General features: G+C 35.8%; 1 long non-coding RNA gene across 2 annotated transcripts in view; it reads right to left on the minus strand.

Annotated features, from left to right (window-relative positions):
- Positions 1-22,391, minus strand: part of LOC131485104 (uncharacterized) — a 322,880-nt gene that overhangs the window by 70,376 nt on the left and 230,113 nt on the right. For both annotated transcript variants that reach the window (XR_009248640.1, XR_009248641.1), the window contains exon 2: positions 6,365-6,457. This is a non-coding gene — a long non-coding RNA (uncharacterized LOC131485104). The remainder of the gene's footprint in view (positions 1-6,364; positions 6,458-22,391) is intronic.

A 22,391-nucleotide genomic window follows, 5' to 3' on the forward strand; every position in this document is an offset into this window, starting at 1 on the left:
ATCGCCCCAGATGTTGTGCTAGTTGTGTCTGATGGACAAGTTGACCCTGATTTCTGCCATTGCCTGTCTGTTGCTCAAAGCAATTACAAGATTCACCAGATTCAATGGGGTAGAGAAACAAATTCTACTTTTTGATGGCAGGGGACGAGGTAACATTGCATAAGAGTATATGGATAAGAGATACGATTACAAACACATCTTTAGAAAATAAAATCTATCAAAATGAATAAGCCTCTGAAAAACATAAGCCCCTTTTGCTTGCTTTGTTGAAATGCATGCAAGTAAAAACATTAAGCTCTATTACTCCAATAGTCACTGGGATGGCTTAAAGTAATATTTGTTAGTGTTCAGGGTTTTCAAGGAAATGTAAAACAGCCATACTGTTTTCAAAATTCTGGCATACAAATAAAAAGATATATTGTAGGGTAAGGAAATTATTGTTGAAGCAATCATAACTTTACAGTTTTCTAGAAATTTAAATGGGTTCATGAAGAAATATTCACCTCTATGGGCAAGTCAAAAACACAATACTAAGGAAATTGATGTTATGCTACATTGTTTCAATTTCAGGGCAAGGTGGAACCTAATGGAGTAAACATGCATTCATACCATGACATCAAATGAATAAATGAGTTGTAAGTGAGTATGCATGTTGGTTTAATGGAGCTAGTTGTTTCCTACCTCAAAGATTGATATACTTTGGTGCAGAAGACAACTCCTACCATGAATTTTCTGTGAGAAATTTCACACATGCACACACATACACACATACATAAAATCTATTATACCAGTTTGAGTTTCTGTAACATTTTCAATGTAATAGAAATACCAGATGTAAGTGACAAAGTGCAAATTCAGTGTATGAAAGATTAGCCAGGAAATTTTTCTCTTTCTTCCACAGAAATACAAGGCCATTCTTATGCCTGGTTAATATACTAGACTGTGGTCTTAGAAGTCCACTTATTCAGGGCTATTTCAAAATACCAATTACAGCAGCATAGGGCTAGCTTGAAAGGCTAGAATGAACAGAGTGCCTAGTCTGTGGAAGATTGATTTTACATATATAAGACAAAAACTGTTTGAGCCAAAGGAGAGAAAAACAATTTCATACAAAATAGTTTATTCAAAAACAAAACACATAAGAATAGACTAGACTACCATGTAATTTTTAAACATTATGAACATAAGCTAATACTTAAACTAGTAGCAGTAAGTTAGACACCAATTTTGACAATACAAATATAGAAGAAATCAGTTTTTATCTATCCAGCATCCGTCCTTTCAGGAATTTCATTCCCACTATTGTTTCGGGAGACTGAATTCTCCACCAATGCCTCTAGGCCCCAGGATATGGTTCAAGTTCGAGTTTCCATCTTATCACCTTACCTTTACTGCCATAGAGCTGGTCTGTTGCAGAGCTAAAATCTAACTGATTTTACTTAGGGATTTTCTAAAATAAATCTAAGGAAATAATAATTGCAATGGATATTTGTTGAGTATTTTATTATGTGCCAAATACTGTTCTAAGCATTTTGCAGATATTAACTCACTTAATATTTCCAATAACTGCAAGAGAAAGCAACATTATTAGCCATATTTTACAAATGAGGAAACTGAGGCACAGAGAACATATAACTTGCTCATAAGTAAAATATTTACACCAAGATTAAAACCCAGGCAGGCTAACACCAGATACTGTGAACTTTATAGAGTTATCTTACCTTTGGGGCATCAAAACTGGAAAGAGCACACCTAGTTATAGGAAAATTCCAGGGGGAATATTAGCAAATGGTTACTTTCAATTTGTTTAGGAGGCTTATGTTCACTACCAAAGATACAGGAATAATGCTCATAATAATTAACTCCTAATAATTACAGGTATATTCATAAACGTGAAGTTCAAATTTTCAAATATTTCAAAGATCCAAATTGTACTCCTTCGAAGTCATTTACCTATACGTATCATATGAAATTTTTTATTAGAAACTTAGCCATAAAAAAGCACCATTTCATTTTACTACAATTATGATAGAAATTAGCTTCTCAGCTGATTTAAAAAAATATATCTTATTGCTCCAAAAGTAACATAAGGATCTTCATTGTTCATTAATGGTGGATCTATGCTTGATTCCAGCCCTCACTAGACTTGAGGATTTTGGGTAATGGGCAACCTCACTTGTCTTCAAAGTTCTCCAGAATAGAAACCACTCTAATTTCTAAAGAGCAACTCTGAGACTGGCCATAGGCCTACACTTGTTCTGTCAATAAATCAAAAGCCTCAGTCTCCTAAGCTATCAGTCCTATCTCTTTTCTAGCTACTATACTCACCCTAAATGATAAATCAATAGGCCTATTCTAAAACGTTTCAGCAGCTACAAAAAAAAACCAGTGCATTTGTGGGTGCTAGACTTTGCGTTCCTTGCAGCCTCTATGGATACAAATAACAGAGCTCTCACTTTGATATGTGACATTAAGAGAGAATACCCTGTATGTATACAAGACACATCACAGTCTATAAAATAAATGTGCCTCTTTACTTGAAATTGGTCTAAAATTAAAGTTGTGTAGTCATAGTGCAAAATAGTCTGCGGGTCCTGAATAGCCCAACTCTGGTGACTCTTTTGGTCCTTTTACTCCATAAGGTTTCTGATATTGTGTGTCTCTCCCACCCCTTCCACTGAGGTCAAACTTCTTCACCTTTGACTGAGCTCCAAAAGTGTAGACTAAGTCAAGCAATGATCAGTATTGTTTTTTTCCCCCATGAATATCCTCTGCATGGAAGACACCAGGAACTGCTACCCATTGTCATATGTGAAAGGAATTAAAAACATAAAATATTTCTAAGAGACTTTTTTTGCCCTTTAGTCGCCTATCTAAATGTTCAGTTTCACTGTGGTTGTACATAGATAGTTCAATTGTCCTTAGGCATCTCAGTTCTTGAAATAGTGGCTTGTCTTTCTAGAGAAGAATTTTCTCAGAAACTTTAGTTTAAATGTCATGTACAAATTGTAATTTCTTGCCAACATAAACAATAAAATTTATTTTTAAAGTACATTCTGAATTCAGACCAAAATGAAAAGAGGGTGGGGTGGGGTAGAAACCAAAGTCAAGGCCTTGACTATCAGTATTTCAGAGTAGGGTCAGGGACAAGCCAGAAGAGCTAGGAAATTGACCAACTGAATATACTGGTTACATGAGGCTTAGTTTGGAAAAATCTATTCTTGGCTGTCTTGTCCAGGTGATTTCTGTAAGACTTTATCTCCTAAATTACTTCAATAGAATTAGCAAATAAGGTAGATCCCTCAAGATACTAATGTCTGTCATCTGTGTTTTAAAGGTTTTTTGTCTCAGGTCTAATGAGCAAAAGGCAAGGAGAAAAATGTTGTCTTCTTTTCCCCTCAGTTGTCAGTAGCAAAGAAGGAAGAAGAAATGAGGAAGAAAAAGGAAGTAAGAATGTAGATTGATTGGAGAAAATATCCTTCCTCCTCTGCCATTTAGCATTGGTTTGATTGCCATGAAGAATAAGAACTATGAACTGATAATACTGATAGAAGCCATACAGAGATATTTGAGATATAAATGAGGCCTTGGGGTTGATAAAAAAAAAAGTCAAGTTAAAATAAAGTCATGTTCTAACAGGGAATAAGAATTATTATTTTCACAAACATAGGATACTGAAGAAGGCATGTCTAGCTAGTTTAATCAAGGTGGCATTATAAGATCCTCCAATAGGGGCGCCTGGGTCGCTCAGTCAGTTAAACACCCAACTCTTGATTTTGGCTTGGGTCATGATTTCGTGGTTCATGTGTTCAAGTCTCTTTTCTGGCTCTGCACTGACAGAGCAGAGCCTGCTTGGGATTCTCTCTCTCCCTCTCTATTTGCCTGCATAGGATTATCTCTCTCTCTCTCTCTCTCTCTCTCTCTTTCTCTCTCTGCCCCTTCCTCACTCATGATAACTCTCTCTCTCTCTCAAAAAAATAAATAAATGAACTTAAAAGAGAAAGATCTTCCAATAATACATTCAAAAGGAAGCTTCTGAACTGACATTATGATTTTGACAATGCTAATGATGGGTACAAAGATGAACTCAGTATTAATACCTTTATAAATATGGATCAATTTCAGATTCAATCAAGTGATTCTATCACCAGTCACCAACTTCTATCAATTAATTGATAATAAGGCAGTGAGTCAGTTCTTCAGATATCATTATTTAGAGATAATTGTATTATATAATCTAGGAAAACAGTGAAGATATCCAGAAGGGAAGTATAGATTACATCACAACAAGAAATCTCATACCTTATCATTAACCTATTCTTTTTGTATTGAAACTCTTATTGACATTAATGCAACTTTTTGCTTGATGAGGACATAGTGTGATTGATCTTGTTTGTATGAATCATTTACTGGCACTTCATCCATTACCGTTAATTCACTACATAAAACTCAGAAGAACACATTCATGATTTGATTTTATCTCCATATGTTGAAATTGATCTATTTCTGGCAGGTTATATCCAGTTATAAGTGTTATGGATCAAGTAAGCTCAATCTCTAATACAATAGAAAGAAGATAATACCTCATCATTCCACATGTCTGTCAAGTACTATATTTCACCATTTGCTCTCATCAAAACAAACACATAGCTATTGTAAGTAGAATAACTGTTTTTCCCAAAGTAACTCTTCATATGCATATTCACTTTATTAATACAAATATATATTTTACCGATACATGCTGATGGTAGACAAAGCTTTAGGATGGATATTTTTTAGGCTATAAAAATTTAGTCCTGCATCCTAAAAATAAGTATAATTTACTGACAAATATAATGAAATAGTCACTTACTGGGGGTTCTGAAGAGTTTGAAGTCTACATGGCTGAGAAGACATAGTAGGCATTAGATAAACATATTTAAAATAGTATTTATTACTCTAACATCTTGCAGCTCTTACATTCATGAATACAAGCATAAGCTTTCATAGTGGTTACTGAAAATCTCATAAAATATAAGAATGATAGTGATGCTGTTTTTAACTGCTAACACATTAAGAACTGGGCATTTTGTAAAGCACTACACATAACAACCTTTGGAGTTGCAGTTACCTAATAGGAAACTGAGGATTAGAAAGATCTCATGGGCAGTATAACGTAAAATCAAGATAATAATCTGACTCTAGAGTTCAAGCTAAATCTTTACGATGCAACAATATTAACTAATATTTATAGAGCTGTTGGTATGTACTGATTAATTCGATTCTAAGTGATTTACATGTATTCACTCATTCAATCCTTAAAATAACCTTACAGAAATAGGTAGTAGTATTTCCACTTTATAGATGAGGAAACAATGATAAAGTGAATATAGGTGACCTGCCCAAATACAGACACTTAGTAAGTTGTGGTTCCAGAATGTAGATCTGGTTCTAGAGTCTTCAAATTTAACCACTATGCTCTAATGCCTGAACTTTTCTAAATTCCCTGGAGCTCAATGCTGGCTAGCAATTTTGGCACAGTAAGAATAAACATTCTTGTGTAATTGACAACATTTCTGTATTTTCTTGAAGACCAAGAGGATTGTGTTTCATCAAACCATATCTACCAAAGTGCAAAAATATAAAGGAAGAAAACTAAGGTAATTCAAGGAGTCTCGTCTCTTTAAAACTTCAGAGCAATGAGCAGTTCATGGTTGCCATTGACATTGGTCCCATGAAACTCATCAAATGAAATGACTTCTTTGAATCTCACTTAGAACTCTAATAGGGGCGCCTGGGTGGCTCAGTCAGTTAGGCATCCGACTTCGGCTCAGGTCATGATCTCGTGGTCCGTGAGTTCAAGCCCCGTGTCGGGCTCTGTGCTGACAGCTCAGAGCCTGGAGCCTGTTTCAGATTCTGTGTCTCCCCCTCTCTCTGACCTTCGCCCATTCATGCTCTGTCTCTCTCTGTCTCAAAAATGAATAAACGTTAAAAAAATGTTTAAAAAAAAAAAGAACTCTAATAACTCTTTCCTAGTTCTCAGTCAGCTTGACAGTCAGAGACAGTCATTCTGCCTAACAAAAGGAGAAAGCCATTATCAAATGATGGCCTAGCCATGAAGTAGCCTAAGTCTTGGTGTATGCTGATATTTTTATAATCATACATGTAGCCTACATAAATCCTCTTACCCAACAAATCTCCCAAACATGTTGAATCATTGTCCCTATTCTTTCATGTACAACTTACACACACACACACACACACACACACACACACACACACATTTTCTCTGCCCTTTGATGTACTTATTTAAATCTTTCTTCCTTTAATTCAGGTATCTCTTCTATGAAGGAAGCTAACTCAGAATTTGGCCCATACTACTTACTATTTGTTCTGTAGTTTTGGTAATTCCATAGTTTCACAATGTACTTTTCCAGGGATGCATATGCACTTTCTTTCCTGAAGGCTAGTACAATTCCTGTAAGATAAAGCACACATTAAAAAAAAAGACAGTTAATCAAGAAACTATCCTTTCCTGACTGTTTTTAATCAGATTTCCTGTTTTTATTTCAGTTTTCAAACAAATGATTTTTATTTTCTACATACTTTAGAGAGTGTTAATTCCCTTGACTATTACAGGCATTTTTGAAGTGTTTCTGCATAATTCATACTGAATGTAGTGCTCAGAAGCTGGTATTATTGGGGTATGCATATTAATTATTCATATGCAAATTAAGAACCATGGGACCCAGCACAGCTGGAATGTATAACTCTTGCAGCCTTTTCTAAAGTAGTACATTTCTTGTACCCTTGTGTTATCATTTCTTTCTATAACATTTCCAATTCACCCAAACAAATGTCTAATTGTATTAAGATCTTAACTTTTGCATTAGCTAAAGCAATTATGAATGTGAGAAGATGGAAATTGTTAATATAAAACAATTACACTTTATGGCTCATCTTCTGCAGTCCCCAGAAGCAGAAATATATGCCTTTTGGATGTTGTTCTTTATGAACCGTGTATTTCAAGCACTTCACCTTTAAGTCTATTTTTCTCTTACTTGAGCATTTTTTATTTATACCCATTGATTTTCCCCTAAAGCAATATTTAGAGAAACATAATTCCAAACTAAAGATGCAATAAGGGTTCACTCGATTATGACCTCCATCCCCACAATCCTCATTTCCTCAGTTGTGACTCCTTCACTGATAGGGATAAAGGGAATAGATATAGAGGCAGAGGGGTTATCATTAAAAGCAGTGGTCTCAGGATACATTACACTCCAGATATCAAAAGCATCCTCTGAAATAGATTCAGAGGTGAAACTCTTGGCTTGGACTTTGGAATTGGCACAATCTCTCATTCTGAATATAACAAGTCATCCTAGACCACGAATCCCTGAGACAGAGAGGGATGTCAGGAGGCACTTTAGTCTTGTAGCCCCTGGAAGGCTTACATGACAATTATCAAAATGAGGTCAAGGGTGACAGGAAAGGAAACAAATGGCAAAAACATCAGCTGTGGATCTTCTATTTTAAGAAGACATACTTAGAAAAATTCCACCATTGTTCTGGATTAATATCTGAGTTCATAATTCACTTTTGACTAAAACTATATGGAATGAATAAATCACAGGAATAAAAGGCACCAGCATAGGGGATATAGTCAATGGTACTGTAATAGCATTCTATGGTGACAGATGGTAGCTATACTGATGGGGAGCATGGCATAATGTATAAAGAAGTTGAATCAATATGTTGTACAACTGAAACTGGTGTAACATTGTGTGTCAAGTATATTAAAAAAATTTTTTTTCCAAACTATACGGTATTTTAAACTGAAAAAAGCTGGTCTTTGGCAGCAGTGTTGCAGTCACTCCACTTGGTATGCATTTTTTCTCTTAGGGTGCCTTTGCCAATTCCCTAGGCCTCTGGCTATTTGTTTCCTTTCTTCCACAAGTATTCTGTTATTAAAAACTGTACTCCGAAAAGACCTACACTTAGACATTTAGAGTAACAATCAGATTGAAATGGGTCAGCTCTCCCAGACAATCTTCACAGAAACAAAAGGCAAAGCCTTAAGAAGAGAAAAATATCTAAGCTGCCAGAATTCCAAGGAGCAACATGCCTATGAGACACATGTGTTGCTCAGGCAGAGCCTACAGAGCTGCTTCACGCAGGATGGATAACCCCCCACGGTTTGTTAAGGAAAAAAAAAAATTATTACTCTTGTTAATAAGACATATGAAGACAAGGACCAGTGTCTCTGGATTCTTATATCTTAAATGTGATGGAATGTCACATAACAGTCACACCATTAAATTTGGGAATCAAATACATTAGATAAAAGACATAAAAGCAAGAAGTTAAGTGAAAAAAAAAGAAGTCTAAGCACAAAGATTATTCCATCTCATCTTTTAACTACTACTTCCTTATCTAACACTGTGTCTTCATACCTGATACTCCTCTTTTTATTTAGAATTATTGCCTAGTCCAGGCCTTCATCATTTGAGACTTAGATTCTGTCAACTGCCCTTAAACTGGACTCCTGGAGCCCATCCTCTACAACTCCATTAGAATTTGAGCAAGTAACTCCAGAGTGTGGCTCCTTAACAGAACAAAAACAAATAACAAAACAGTGGAAAAAACCTAGGTGGAATGAGAAACTGAAAATAGCCAGAGGCATACCAAATTGGTACATATGTCTAGTACCATATGTCTCTCACTCCTGCTCATGATTGTCCCACTGGTATTGTAGTCCTGGGATTAAGATTACAAAATCTAGAGTTCCTGGGCTGATTCTGGTTTCCAGCTACTCTTCCCCAACCTAGCCATTCTTCAGGAGCCTTAACATACATTTTCTAAAGTATTATATTTATCATCATATGCCTCTAATTAGTGGTCCTCTGTTTCCATTTATGAATGCCTCTGTTTTCAAATGCATATACCTCTAGTCAATTCATGCTTTTCTACAGCTCCCCATATTTGTCCCACAAAGACCCACTGCCAGTCCAGTAAGAGCCATCTCCTCATGAAATCCCAGAGTTTTCTGGGATTTTAAACATTCTGTTCTTTCACTTTAAATTTTTCTTCCCTTTCTTTTAAATTCTTATGCACTCTTCAGAAAGGATTATACCCATGCAATTTTCTACATTTGTCTGGGCCCTTGCAGAACCCACAATTTAGCCCTTTATTCTATACTGCCTTGAATTGTTTCATATTTTGCAGTCTTCTTTCCTTAACTACATTGTAAGTTAAATAAAGCACATTGGGCAAGTTATCTTGGGAAACTGAACACATGTCTTTACCTCTACTTTCTTGAAGTCCATTAAATTGAAATTAGATAAATTAAATAGATATACACTCATTAGAATAAAGAGAATGGGAGAAGAGAGGGCAATCAAGAATTTTGGAAGATGGATAAGTAAAAATCTGAATTGACTGAGTGGATAAAACCAAAATCTGAGTGTTTGACCCAGAAAAAGATAAGAAAGAAGTTGACACATGCTATGGGGAGAATTGGAGGCATAATGTACCTTGAGGGAAGGAATTTAACACTAATATTATTGGGTTATATTCTGGATTAGGAGTAGTAAAATGCCTCAGATATCCTCCTAAATCCCTTGTCACCAGGCAATTTCCCTCCCCCATCCCAGATGGAGGGCCTGGAGATTTGCTTACTGCAACAACTTAACCAGAGATACTCTGTGCTTATGGCTGCCAGGCAGTAGATACTGGAAACAATCACTTAGTTAATAAAAGGATTCTAGGGGCACCTGGGTGGCTCAGTCGGTTAAGTGTCCGACTTCAACTCAGGTCACGATCTCGCAGTCTGTGAGTTTAAGCCCCGCATCAGGCTCTGTGCTGACAGCTCAGAGCCTGGAGCCTGCTTCTGATTCTCTCTCCCTCTCTCTCTGCCCCTCTCCCGTTCATGCTCTGTCTCTCTCTGTCTCAAAAATAAATAAACGTTAAAAAAATTTTAAAAAATAAAGGGATTCTAACAAATGCCAAAATGAACTGTGACTTTATCACCTTCCGCAGTTTAGCTCCCAGATTGCTGGTATCCACCTGTTCAGAACCTGAAAGTATATACTTACTATTTCTCTTAATTTACAATCCCTCCCAAAAGGAGGGATTGGATCAGTCCTGGGTGGATCAGTCGGTTAAGCTTCACACTTTGGCTCAGGTCATGATCTCTGGGTTCAGCAGTTTGAGCCCCACTTCCAGATCTGTGCTGACCACTGGGAGTCTGGAGCCTGCTTCAGATTCTGTGTCTCCCTCTCTCTCTGCCCCTCCCCCACTCATGCTGTGTCTCTTCCTCTCTCAAAAATATAAATAAATAGGGGCACCTGGTTGGCTCAGTCGGTTAAGCGTCTGACTTCAGCTCAGGTCATGATCTCACGGTTCCTGGGTTCAAGTCCCCCCGCATTGGGCTCTGTGCTGACAGCTCACAGCCTGGAGCCTGTTTCAGATTCTGTGTCTCCCTCTCTCTATGCTCCTCCCCTGCTCTCACTTTGTCTCTCTCTCTCTCAAAAATAAATAAAGATTAAAAAAACATTTTAAAAAATAAATAAATAAATAAAATTTCTTAGAAATAAATCAAAAGCCAAAGAGTACTTGAAATTTTGAGGAAAGCCTTCAGCATAAAAGAGAGATACCAATAAATAAGTTGGAAAACAAAATAAATGATTACAGCATAAACAAGGTAGAAACAGAATAAAATATCAAAATAAAATCACAATTCATATACTAATTTTTAGCAGAATATTATAACAAAAAATTAAGAAATTGGGTAAATTTTCATCTAACCACAATTGTTTCAACTGCTATGATAGTAATGCTCAAATAATTTCTTACCTTTTTTGCTTATCAAGTAAATGAAAGGTAAATTAATTTCTCTTTCATTTTTATTGAATAAGTCTGCTATACATTTTCTTGCATATCTGGATATCAAGAAATTGTTAAGGGTCATATTTGATGCTACTCAGAGCTTGCTTATAAAGCAAAACTCCAGTATTTTTCTAAACAATGCTCTGAGGCCTCTGAAGCAGCTTCTCTTCTGTTTTCTTTTCCTTGCTAACCAGCCTTACTTCCTAGAACACCTGTTTTCAACAGTGAGTGCCATTATTACCTCAGACCTCTCTAACAGCACTTTTGTAAACTTCCATTCAATCATTTCTTGCAACCTATTTTCTAATGGAATATTTTAGAACAAATATAACAAGTTAAATATAGTTAAGTTATATATTTCTCCACACTGACACCCAGCTGTCCTGCTAGTAACTTTTCAGATGACAGGCATAATACTGTCAGGCATAATATCTCACTCTGGTTCTTCCTCAGGTTTCTGGAAAATTTAGAAACCAGACTGAAGTAACCAGCCCAACTTTTTTGGCTGATCATAATTACATAATCCTTGACCATATGAAATTTGAACATCTTCAGCGCATTGTCAATGAATTCATTTTAATAGACACTGGGTTGAATTATCTTTAATCAAACCACATCATGTGTTTATGATTTGGGTTAACCAAAGAGTAAAGGAAAGAATAATGTAATGTTTAGAATTCTCCTATTAAAAATGGCTATACTATTCAAGTATTTAGTAGGTGAGCAACTGTCATGGCATCTAGGTTTTTCACAGAATTATACATTTACTACCTGGAAAGACTCAACCTTGTTTTCTGATACGAGTTTAATAGCACTCAAAAACCCTAGGGTTTAGTAATAAGAATTTGGTGTTTGTGGCCAAAATTTGAGCAGCTAGCTCATCAGAAAAAAAATGCCTTACCTCTTCAATTTAATAAAAAGTAAGTACTTGCAAAGAAAACATCTTTTAGAAAAAACATGGAGGTGGTAAGAAAAAAAAAGTACTTTTATTATATTTAAGGCCTGAAGTTATTGTCTGATTTTAACCAGCAGATCAGCTATCACACTATTTCTTTAGCTAAGGTTTTGGAGTTTAAGGTCAATTTTAATTAACAGTTGAAGAGTGAATCCAAACATTCAAAACATGAGGGTCTCTGAGATGATTTTTGTTGTATGTAGTTTCCATTTTGGTATCTTGCAAAGATACCCCTGACATTTTTGTGGGTTTTGTATTATTTTATTATTTTATTTTATTTTATTTTATTTTATTTTATTTTATTTTATTTATTGTATTTTGGAGGAAGCAACACTAAAGAAAAACATTGCTGGTATCAAAATTCCAGCTGATCTCTATTCACTTTGATTTACCCCATAACTAGATACAAAGTCAGCAAGTGATGTGACTGGAGAGTTGAACAATTAGCTACTAAATATTGTCTCTGAAGCTACTTTTCTCCCAATCGTTTCTTCGTATCATGATTATCAGAACAATTACTTCCTCTTTTCTATTGTAGATGTAGCCATATCTCAGTCCCTGTGGCACAAATGTTTAATAAAATGGTCCTGGTGCGTTAGAATTTCATTGCTGGCAAAACACAGAATTTGATCAGATTCCTAAAATAAAGTCCTTAATTTTATGTATATAATATCATGCTTGAAAGCTACAACACAGGAGGTTTGTGATTTCTAACAAGAGTTTTGAAGTTGCATCTCTGAATGTATTTTCAGTGGAGGGATAAAAAGGTTTGAATCTGGCTTTTAGTCACTCTGTAAAAATGGGATAGAATCCTCACCAGTTACAGTTTGGTTCAGATGTCAAGACTGATGACGCTATCCATATGACATGGGTATGAAAAGGTTTCCCACCCACATAATGAGCTTTCTTGGGGAGAACAGGGTGGCTCCTACTCAGGTCCAAAATGACTTGAAAGAGTAGGGAAAGGAGATTGGCTTAGTTGTTCACCGTGGTTAAGGATGGTGGATTGGGTGAGGGTGTGGGCGTGTGCCAGCAGTTTTTGTGGTTGGAACTTCTTGCCAAAGGGAGCACTGTGCTTTCTTATCCACTTATGCAGATGTGGAACAGAAGGGGAAGAAAGAGGTGTGTACCTTAGGGGCTTTCAGTAGTCAAACATCAAAATAAAATCAGACTACTTATTGTAATTTGCATATAACCTTCCCTTTATAATGAAAATATGGTATCAATTTACTGATCATAATTTGCAAATTTCCTAGACTTCATTAGTTGTTGATTGAGACTGATACATTATTTTAAAAGGTGAAGTCTTCATTAATTATGCTTATCAAATAGAAGTAAATGATGTGCAAGTTACTATAGGTAGTGATGATTTGCCTATGGTTTTAATTCATTTTACTTTTTAAAGTGTCTGTTTATTGCCCATGTTACTATAGACCAGTGGTTTTCAAACCTTAACATACCCAAAAATCACCCGAACGTCTTGTTAAAACACAGATTATTGGGATGCGTGGGTGGCTCAGTTGTTAAGCATCTGACTATGGCTCAGATCATGATCTCTTGGCTACTGAGTTTGAGTCCCACATCCGGTGAGCTCAAGCCCTACTTCTCTCTCTCACTTTCTCTCTCTCTCTCTCTCTCTCTCTCTCTCTGCCCCCTGGGATTCTTTCTGTCTCTGCCCCTTGTTCACTTGTGCCCAATCTCTCTCTCAAACAAACAAACAAAACACACAGACATTTCTGGACCTCATCTTCAGAGATTCTGATTTAGTAGGTCTGAGGTGGGGGCCCAATAATTTGCAGTTCCAACAAGTTCCCAGGTAATGTTGATTCTTCTGGTCTAGGGACCATACTTTGAGAATGACCAGTCTAGAGTTTTTGAGGGCGTGTGTGTGTGTGTGTGTGTGTGTGTGAGTTTTGGGGTTTTAATAATTTGTTTCCCAGTATCGTGTCCCTTTAAGGGTTTTTGGCTCTTTGAGTATCATTGAATAATGATGGGCTGTTCATATTAAAAAGGCAAATACCCTTTTAAAAGCTAAAGAGCTATTTTGTTACTTTCTAGGGTAGATGGAGCTCATACTAGAATAGGCTCCTAACTATTACTCTGTTGTGATATTTATACTAAAATATAATATAACTTGATAAATTTAATTGTGACGTTGGATATTCATAAAAATTATATGATCTGTGGGATTTTTTCTGGGGGTAATACCAAAGACTCCATAATTAAATTAAACTAGTAGCTCTTGAAAACTTTGGTGGAATTGAATAATTCCCATTTGTACTTGTATCTAATTTCTTCTTACCATTTTTGGATTTAGTCTTCAATTTCAACATTAGAATATTTGGTGTAGTGAGACAAGATGGTAGAATAGAAAAAAAAACACACATGAAACTAGGAGTCAGGAAATACAGATTCGAGATTAATTTTGCCACTAATTTTTCATGTGATCATGTGCAACCTATCTAAACCGGTGGCAAATTTTTCTTAAAAGGCAAGATAGTAAATGAAATATTTTAGGCTTTGCAAGTTACATGATCTGTCAAAATACTCAGCTCCATGCTAGTAGCATGAAAAAGCCACAGATAATGTAGAGGAGTGGATGAGTTTGTGTTCCAATAATACTTTATTTATAAAAACATGATTGTCTGGATTTAGTCCACAGGCTACAGCTTGCCAATTTCTGATTTAATCATAGGTTTTTTTGTTTGTTTTCTTGTTTGTTTGTTTTTTGTAATCTGTGAAAGGAATACGTTGAACTAGATTGTTCTTAGTTCGTCTTTGGCAGCAAACATTCTGTGATACTATATCTTGGTGAACCTTGCTCATTGCTTACTGAATCTATTCTCACACAACAGAGAGATGCACGTACATATCAGAATCACTCTTTGTATAAATTGCACCATCCACTCGAAAGGGGAGATTTCAGCTATCATTTCTGGTAGAGACAATGCCTTATTCCAACACCATCTACACTAATAGGCAATAGTAAAATGTAAAAGAGTAATTAGAAATTGTTAGAAGCAGATAGAGTATAGTATGTAATATATCAGAATATGATGCCATTTTATCATTTACTAATTATTAGCAGTGGTATAATTATTTTTATTGCTATAACAGAAAGTTACATGAGGGATGGTTCATAGAAAGAGAGACTGGGTTTGAAGTATAGAGGGTTTGTTTGTTTGTTTGTTTGTTTCTTTTTTTAAATAAGATTTCCTATGAGTAAATGGCAATGTTTAGAGTCCAAGAAGAAAGAATAAACACAATTGACATTTGAGCAAATAGCAAGAGTAACAGGACTAGAAGTCATGTTTCTGAGCCCACGTCTAGACGTGTAGATTGGTTCAGAGGGGGCACACATGCCAAGTTTCACTGAGAGACTGAACTCGTTCACACAAGGGTCAGACAAGGACGGGAATTTAGAAAGAAAGAATTGGAACAACTTCTCAGGTGAATTACTACTGGAAAGTGGAAATTGAGGTACGACTGTTGGGTTTATCGCAGGAGTTGCCTTCTGTCGACCCCCACTGGTTTCGAGGATCGTTTTTCCATATGGCACATAAGGGCTACTAAATGCTTGACTACCTGAGAAAATGACCCATACAGAAGGCATCCTGTGAGCTCTGAAGAGCAGGCAGTCTCTTCTTTAGGTGCTCTGAGGAGCCAGCACAATTGTAACACCACCATGTAAATTCCCTAACAGACTTCTCGACTCTTGGCAAAGTAGGCTTTTTATTTTCTGTCCACTCCTCCTTTAATGAATCAGGAAAATATCTGTCCTCTGAATTATTAAAGACATTTACAACTTAGGTTCTTACCTTTTATGTGTGATGAGAGCCAGTGATGTGCCTTATTATTTTCTTTGTATATCTGTATCCTGTGTATCTAACAAAAAACCCAGTACTCAGTAAATGATACAGAACTTGGTCAAATGTTAAAAATTATCTTAAAAGTCTAGTGAATTAAAGTAAATTGAAAGATGAATTTTGCCCTCTGTTTCCAACATTCTCTGAATTTTCGCCTTGGCTTTGGTCTGCACCTGAAGTTAGTCTGGTCATCTGCCATGGAAAACAAAAGACTGGCTCCCTAACTTGTAAAATCTTCCTTCACTCCTAAGATTTAGGTATCTGTTGCAGTAGTTTGGTATAAAAAATATACTGAAAAGGAAAGCTTTTAATCTGATGTTCGAGTTAAAATGGGAACATGTTTTTTCATATATAGAATTCACATTTGATTATTTAAAAATATTTTCTCATGATGGGGCAAGATGAGATCAGATTTACGTTAGATGACAAAAACCTTGAGTGTGCTATACAAATTCTTTTGTACTAAAATATGAGATTATTGGATGTAATTAATTTTCAACATAAGGGCCTCTAATTCCAGATCCTTGCACAATCTATAACATGAGCAAAAGAATTATTGGGTTCCCACTGAGGGCAGGGTTAGAGCTAAGAATGTTTGGCATTTCCCTAAATATATTTGGTGTAAATAACAATATCAAGTTGATCTAAGAGTCAACTTATTGTAGATTTTAAATGTCATGGGTCAAAGAGGAATTCTTTCCCAATTTCCCTGCTTCTAGCCTGAATCCTCAGCCATTTTTGCCAGAGAATTCATTCTAACTTGATAACATGATCTTTTTTTTTTTTCCTTGACCAGCATTTTTCAGTGTTTATACACTGCCCCAAAGATAACATCCAGATTAATTTTCACATTATACAATGCTTTTCACATTATAGCTTCCGGCTCTGTGTTCATTCTCATCTCCCACCATTCTCTGTCTCCTTACACTTTATAACTGAAGAATACAAAACTACTTCTCATTCACCAAAGAACCTGCTCTTTCCAAATTCCTTTGCAATGGGCATATTATTACTTCCACTTGAAATGCTTTTCATACCAACCAACTTAGATTATTTCTTGACCATTCTATTTCAGTTCAGATGCTTGGCCTTCTGTGAACCAGTCTCTGATTTCTAACAGACTTGGCATCTCTTCTTTGCTTCCATTGTTTTAGTACAAATAAACATTCAAAATAAGCATCTTGAATTTTGATTATTTTAATACAATATGTAGAAATGTTAACATCTGTTTTTCTAGTAGTTTATGTTGTGAGAAAATTCTCTATGGTTTTATCATATACCTGCATAGTTCAGGCCTTTTGAGCAAAGGGCATTGTAAGGACGTTTGCATAACAGATAACCTTGGAAGCTAGATTATTGCACCCTTCCAAAGATAAAATGTCCCTCTCCAGAGATGCCTTTTCTCTGTGCTGCAGAAATTTGTTTAATGAGTAATCTCTCTCTGGGACCCAGGATGGACGTGTGTGTCAGCAGCCTATAAAAGCTAAGAGCCTCCTAATTTTGGTGTAATGACAATCCACTGCAGGCACAGGTAAACATTGGCCTTCATCCCATTGTTCTATGGAGATAGTGGCTTCTGGAGCAAGAGCTAAAATTTATTGTTCTTGATACTGTTCTTCACTGTGAGTAGTAAACTGTGCTTCTGACTCAGCATGTCATGTTCCTCAGTATACATATATGAAACTGTGGCAGGATAACATGCTAGGTTACAAGTAGTGTAAAATCTCAAACCCTTCACAGTTTCTAGCTTTATAAGGTTTGAGACCTGGCACAGTGGCCTGGCATGTAGTATCAGTAAAACTTATGAATGATGTTGAAATTGACTGTAAAGATTATTGATGTACTGTCTAGCATATATGCACATTTCATCATCTTTGAGCTATTTCATTTTATTAAAGCTTATTTATTTATTGTGTGTGTGTGTGTGTGTGAGAGAGAGAGAGGGAAAGAGAGAGAGTAAGAGCACAAGTAGAGAAGGGACAGAGAGAGAGGAGGAGAGAGAGAATCCCAAGCAGTCTCTCATGCTGTGATCATGGAGCCTGACAAAGGATTTGATCTCACAACCATGAGACCGTGACCTGACTGAGCCAAAATTCACAAATGGATACTTAAAATCACTGAGTCACCCAGGCACCCTTGAGCTATTTTATTAATCTGTACTGAAAATTGATAGAATGCAAATGATTCTTTACTTAATTGCCTTGAGGGCATCGACCAGTTTTACACCCATTTATAAATTCATGTCAGCATGAATTTGCCTCAATTACCTACAGAATGTATTGTATACATGTATATACATGTATTTGTTTGTATTTTCCTTTGACTTGGTTTTAACATCTTATTGGCTCCACCATTAAGGTGGTTAGAAAAACCTTCGATGTGTGTTTATTTTGTAGTTATGTTAAAGTTATGATTTTAAAAACATTATTCTTTAATACTAGTGACATATCCTTAACATCATTAAGTGTTGTCCAAGAATTTCCAGTGTGTATGTGCATGCTTGTGTGTGTGTATGTGTTTGTGTGTGTGTGTGTGTGTGCGTGTGTAGGGGTGTGTGTGGAAGAGCTATTCTATTTTGCTGTTTTAGACTTTCCCCATTCTCCTTTTATTGGCATTTTCCAAATCTACAGATCACAGAATGTCTATAGTCCTTTCAATACTTAGACTATGTTATGTTTTTACTATGGACTGCAGATTTTGTAACATTTAAAAGGTGCTGGAAAATACATATGGTAAGGTAGACAAAGGAGCCTCCTAACCTGACCAACCCTTTGCACTATAAGTCAAAATAACACAGATTTTAGGTTTGTAAATTAGATAAGTGAACACTTATTATATATTTTTTAAAGGGAATCTAAGCATGGGAAATATCTTGGTAGAATGAGTCATATCCATGCTGTTCCAAGACTGAGCAAACATCCAGAAGGTACACACGTTTGAACAGCTGTTGGCTATGCATTTTGCCAAAAGCAAGCTTACCTCCAGGAAATTATAAAGTCCTTTATCTCAAGTTCCATTAAAAAGAAAACTGGAAAAGAATATTTCCCACAAAAATTTTAATTCAGAAAATGAAATTAAAATGAGAAAACCCTTACTTGCTATCACCTATTCAGATTTACTCTTCTACTTGTGAGAAGAACAATGAAAATAGAAATCCATATACAAAGAAATATTATATTGTAAAACAATAGCAACAAACAATAACCACCTTTAAAAAATACTATATTCAGAAATTATCCATTTCTTCACTAATGTCCTTTATTTAGGGATCGAATTCAGGATCTGATTAGACTTAGATATTCTGTCTCCTTAGCTTTCTATAAACTCTGACCATTACTCTGTCTATCATGGTTTGGACATATCTGAAGAGCACTGGAATTTTGTAGATGTCCCTCAGTTTGGGATTGTGTGATGTTTTCTCATGATTAACCTGATATGTATGCTCAGTAATGACTTCCTGGGAAAAGTACTACCAGAGGTAACTTGGATTCATCACATCAGGTGGCTCACAATGATGATATGTTTTCTTACTGGTAATGTTAACCTTGATTGTTTGTCTATGGTGGTATCTGAAAGGTTCCTTCACTGTGTGGTTAGTATTGATCTCCTTGTAACTGAGGAGATAAATATTGTAAGAGAGCTCATTTATGTCTATGCAAATATCTTGTTTTCCCATAAAACTTTGACCCACTATTTTTAGTACCTATTGGTAGATGGTGCCTACAGCCATCACTGCTGAGGATTTCTCCTGGTTATTTTCTATGTTCCTCATTCCTTCTACATATAGTAATTGGAATTCTTTTCTAAGAGTTGGCTCTTTTCACCCATTTATTTATTTATTCAGTTAATTATAAATATTTTATACTTTGAATTATAATCCAATACTGTCCAAATTAATTTTGTAGCTCAAATAGTGCCAGCTTTGGCTATTTGGAGCTCTGTCAAGTTCATTCCTAAACTTTTCAACTTATTCTCATATTTTTTTTCCCCTAGCACCATAATATGCACTAGGATCATTTTATATTTTCTCTGCCTCCTCCTGAAATCAATGACCTCTCCAAAAAGCCCTGGTCCTTTTAATAGAGTAATACAGTTACCATTTCTTAAACTTGCACATTTGATAAATGATTCTTTTTCAAGGTTTTATGCAGGAATTTCCTAGTATTTCATAATGGTGTATGATTTTATTGAGATGTTTTTGTATATTTCCATTAAAAAATGTAAATAGCCTAATATACACGAAGAGGTAACTGATTTCATGTGTGGTCTTCTGTGAGACAATGTACTCCTCAAGAGAAAAAGGAATAGAAAAAGAAAAGAAATTATGAGTTTCCAGAAAAATAGTCAATATATATTGAATTCTACCTTATAAAGAGTACTGTGGGAAATGTTGCTATAAGGAAAAGATGTGGCTCCTGCCCTTAAGAAGTTGTGCTGTCCAGGATACCATTTAACAAATGAGTAAGTGCTAGTATACCATGAGATCACAAAGGTCATATGTTGCATTGTATTCCAATGTTTCAACATATTTCTCTTTCAATTACTCTTTTTAAAAGTTTATTTATTTATTTATGTTAAGAGAGAGAGAGAAAGAGGCAGAGAGAGGGAGAGAGAATCTCAAGCAGGCTCCTCACTGTCAGTGCAGATCCTAACATGGGGTTTGATGAGGGACTTGATGCAGTGCTCAAACCCACAAACCATGAGATCATGGCCTGAGCTGAAATCAAGAGATGGACATTTAACCAACTGAGCCACCCAGGAACCTCTATTTCAATTATTTTTATTAGATCTCCTCTCCTATAAAAGAGAGCCCACTCTTTATAAACACCATCTAAAACAGAATTCCTTCAAGAATTTTTTTCTTTATGAGTTTATTTTTAGATGGTCATTGAACATCTACCGTTTGCAAAACAAAGACAAGATAGGAACAACATAACTAAGGCATCTTTCTTATTTTTAAAGAATTTTCAATTTATAGGGCTCAATCCTTCCTGGCCTCTCAAGTCCACCACCTGATGTGATGAACCCAATTCACCTCTGTAGTACTTTTCCCGGGAAGTCATTACTGAGCATAGATATCAGACTAATCATGAGAAAACATCACACAATCCCAAACTAAGGGACATTCTACAAAATTCCAGACTAGTGCTCTTTAGATATGTCCAAACCATGAAAGACAGAGTAATGGTCAGAGTTCACAGGAAGCTAAGGAGGCAGAATATCTAAATGCAATCAGATCCTGAATTCAATCCTGAAATGAAGGACAGTGGTGAAAAGGTGGATGAACTCTGAATACAGTATTTTTTTAAGGTGGTTGTTTGTTGCTGTTGTTTTACAACATAATAATTTGTATTTGTTTTACATTTTAAATCCTGAAAATGCCTAGGTACAGTAATAACCCTCAGAGAAAATGTGTAATATTTTCTGTTTGCCTTATTTTCTACTTAGTCTCTGTGGGTTTGCTTCAACCTATCATCTTAGAGTTTTAGTATGCTTCAGTAAATGTTTTAGCATCATCTCATTTACTCTTACAGTACTGACCAGTGGTATTTAGTGGTATTTAGTGTTACTATTGCTTATTTCATTGCCAACATCAAATGCATTTAGTAAAAAGAATACAAGTCTCTTAGAGTCAAAGAACCACCCTCTCTACTTTTCTCATTGGTAAAAAGTTGGTAATATTTCATAGGGGTGTAGTGTAGATGAAATGAGCTCTTACATGTAACATTTAGACAGGAACTTGGAATATAGTAAACACCTAATGTTATTAATTTTTAACATGAGTTTATGAGTAACATTAATATTATATGTAATAAAGAGTATAGAGTATTTACAATGCAGTGAGTAGCACTGAAGAGGAGAGTAATATAGTTATATTTGGAAAACTGAAGTTTAACTGTGGACCAAAAGCCAATGTCACTATTTTTTTTTAATTTTTATTTTTTTAATTATTTTTTTTTTATTATTTTTATTTTAGAGGGAGAGAGCACAAGTAGAGGACAGGGACAAAGGGAAAGAATCTTAAGCAAGCTCCACACTCAGCATGGAGCCCAATGCAGGGCTCCATTCTATGGCCCTGGGATCATGACCTGAGCCAATATCAAGAATCGGATTCTCAACTGACTAAGCCACATTGGCGCTCTCAATGTACTCTTCTTGACTGAACACTCTTCTGTCTCTTTTCATCCTCCTCACACAAATTTAATTCTTCTTGGTGCAAAAGCATTTGAAGAAATGAATTTTCAAATAAAATTAAGTTGATTACCATCTTTGAGCTCCACCTAGTTAGTGAAAAACCAATGATGTTAGACTCAACAAGTTAATGGTAAATGCCTTTTTCCTTCTAGTCTCCTCTCTCTACAAGGGTTTGGGTCCTATTGTGCAGCCCATGTTTTTTTTTGTTTTTGTTTTTTTCTAATGTTTATTTATTTATTTATTTTTGAGAGAAAGAAAGCACAAGCGAGGGACAGGCAGAGAGACAGAGAGAGATAGACACAGAACCTGAAGCAGGCTCTAGACTCCAAGCTGCCAGCTCAGAGCCCAACACAGGGCTCAAACACATGTACTGCGAGATCATGACCTGAGCCAAAGTGGGACCCTCAACCAACTGAGCTGAGCCACCCAGGTGCCCTGTACAGCCCATGTTTTCAAAGATGCACACATGGTATTTGAGATTACATAATTTTCAATTATTGTTATGT

Source organism: Neofelis nebulosa, chromosome 9 (assembly GCF_028018385.1).
Source record: "Neofelis nebulosa isolate mNeoNeb1 chromosome 9, mNeoNeb1.pri, whole genome shotgun sequence".
Classification (NCBI taxonomy): domain Eukaryota; kingdom Metazoa; phylum Chordata; class Mammalia; order Carnivora; family Felidae; genus Neofelis; species Neofelis nebulosa.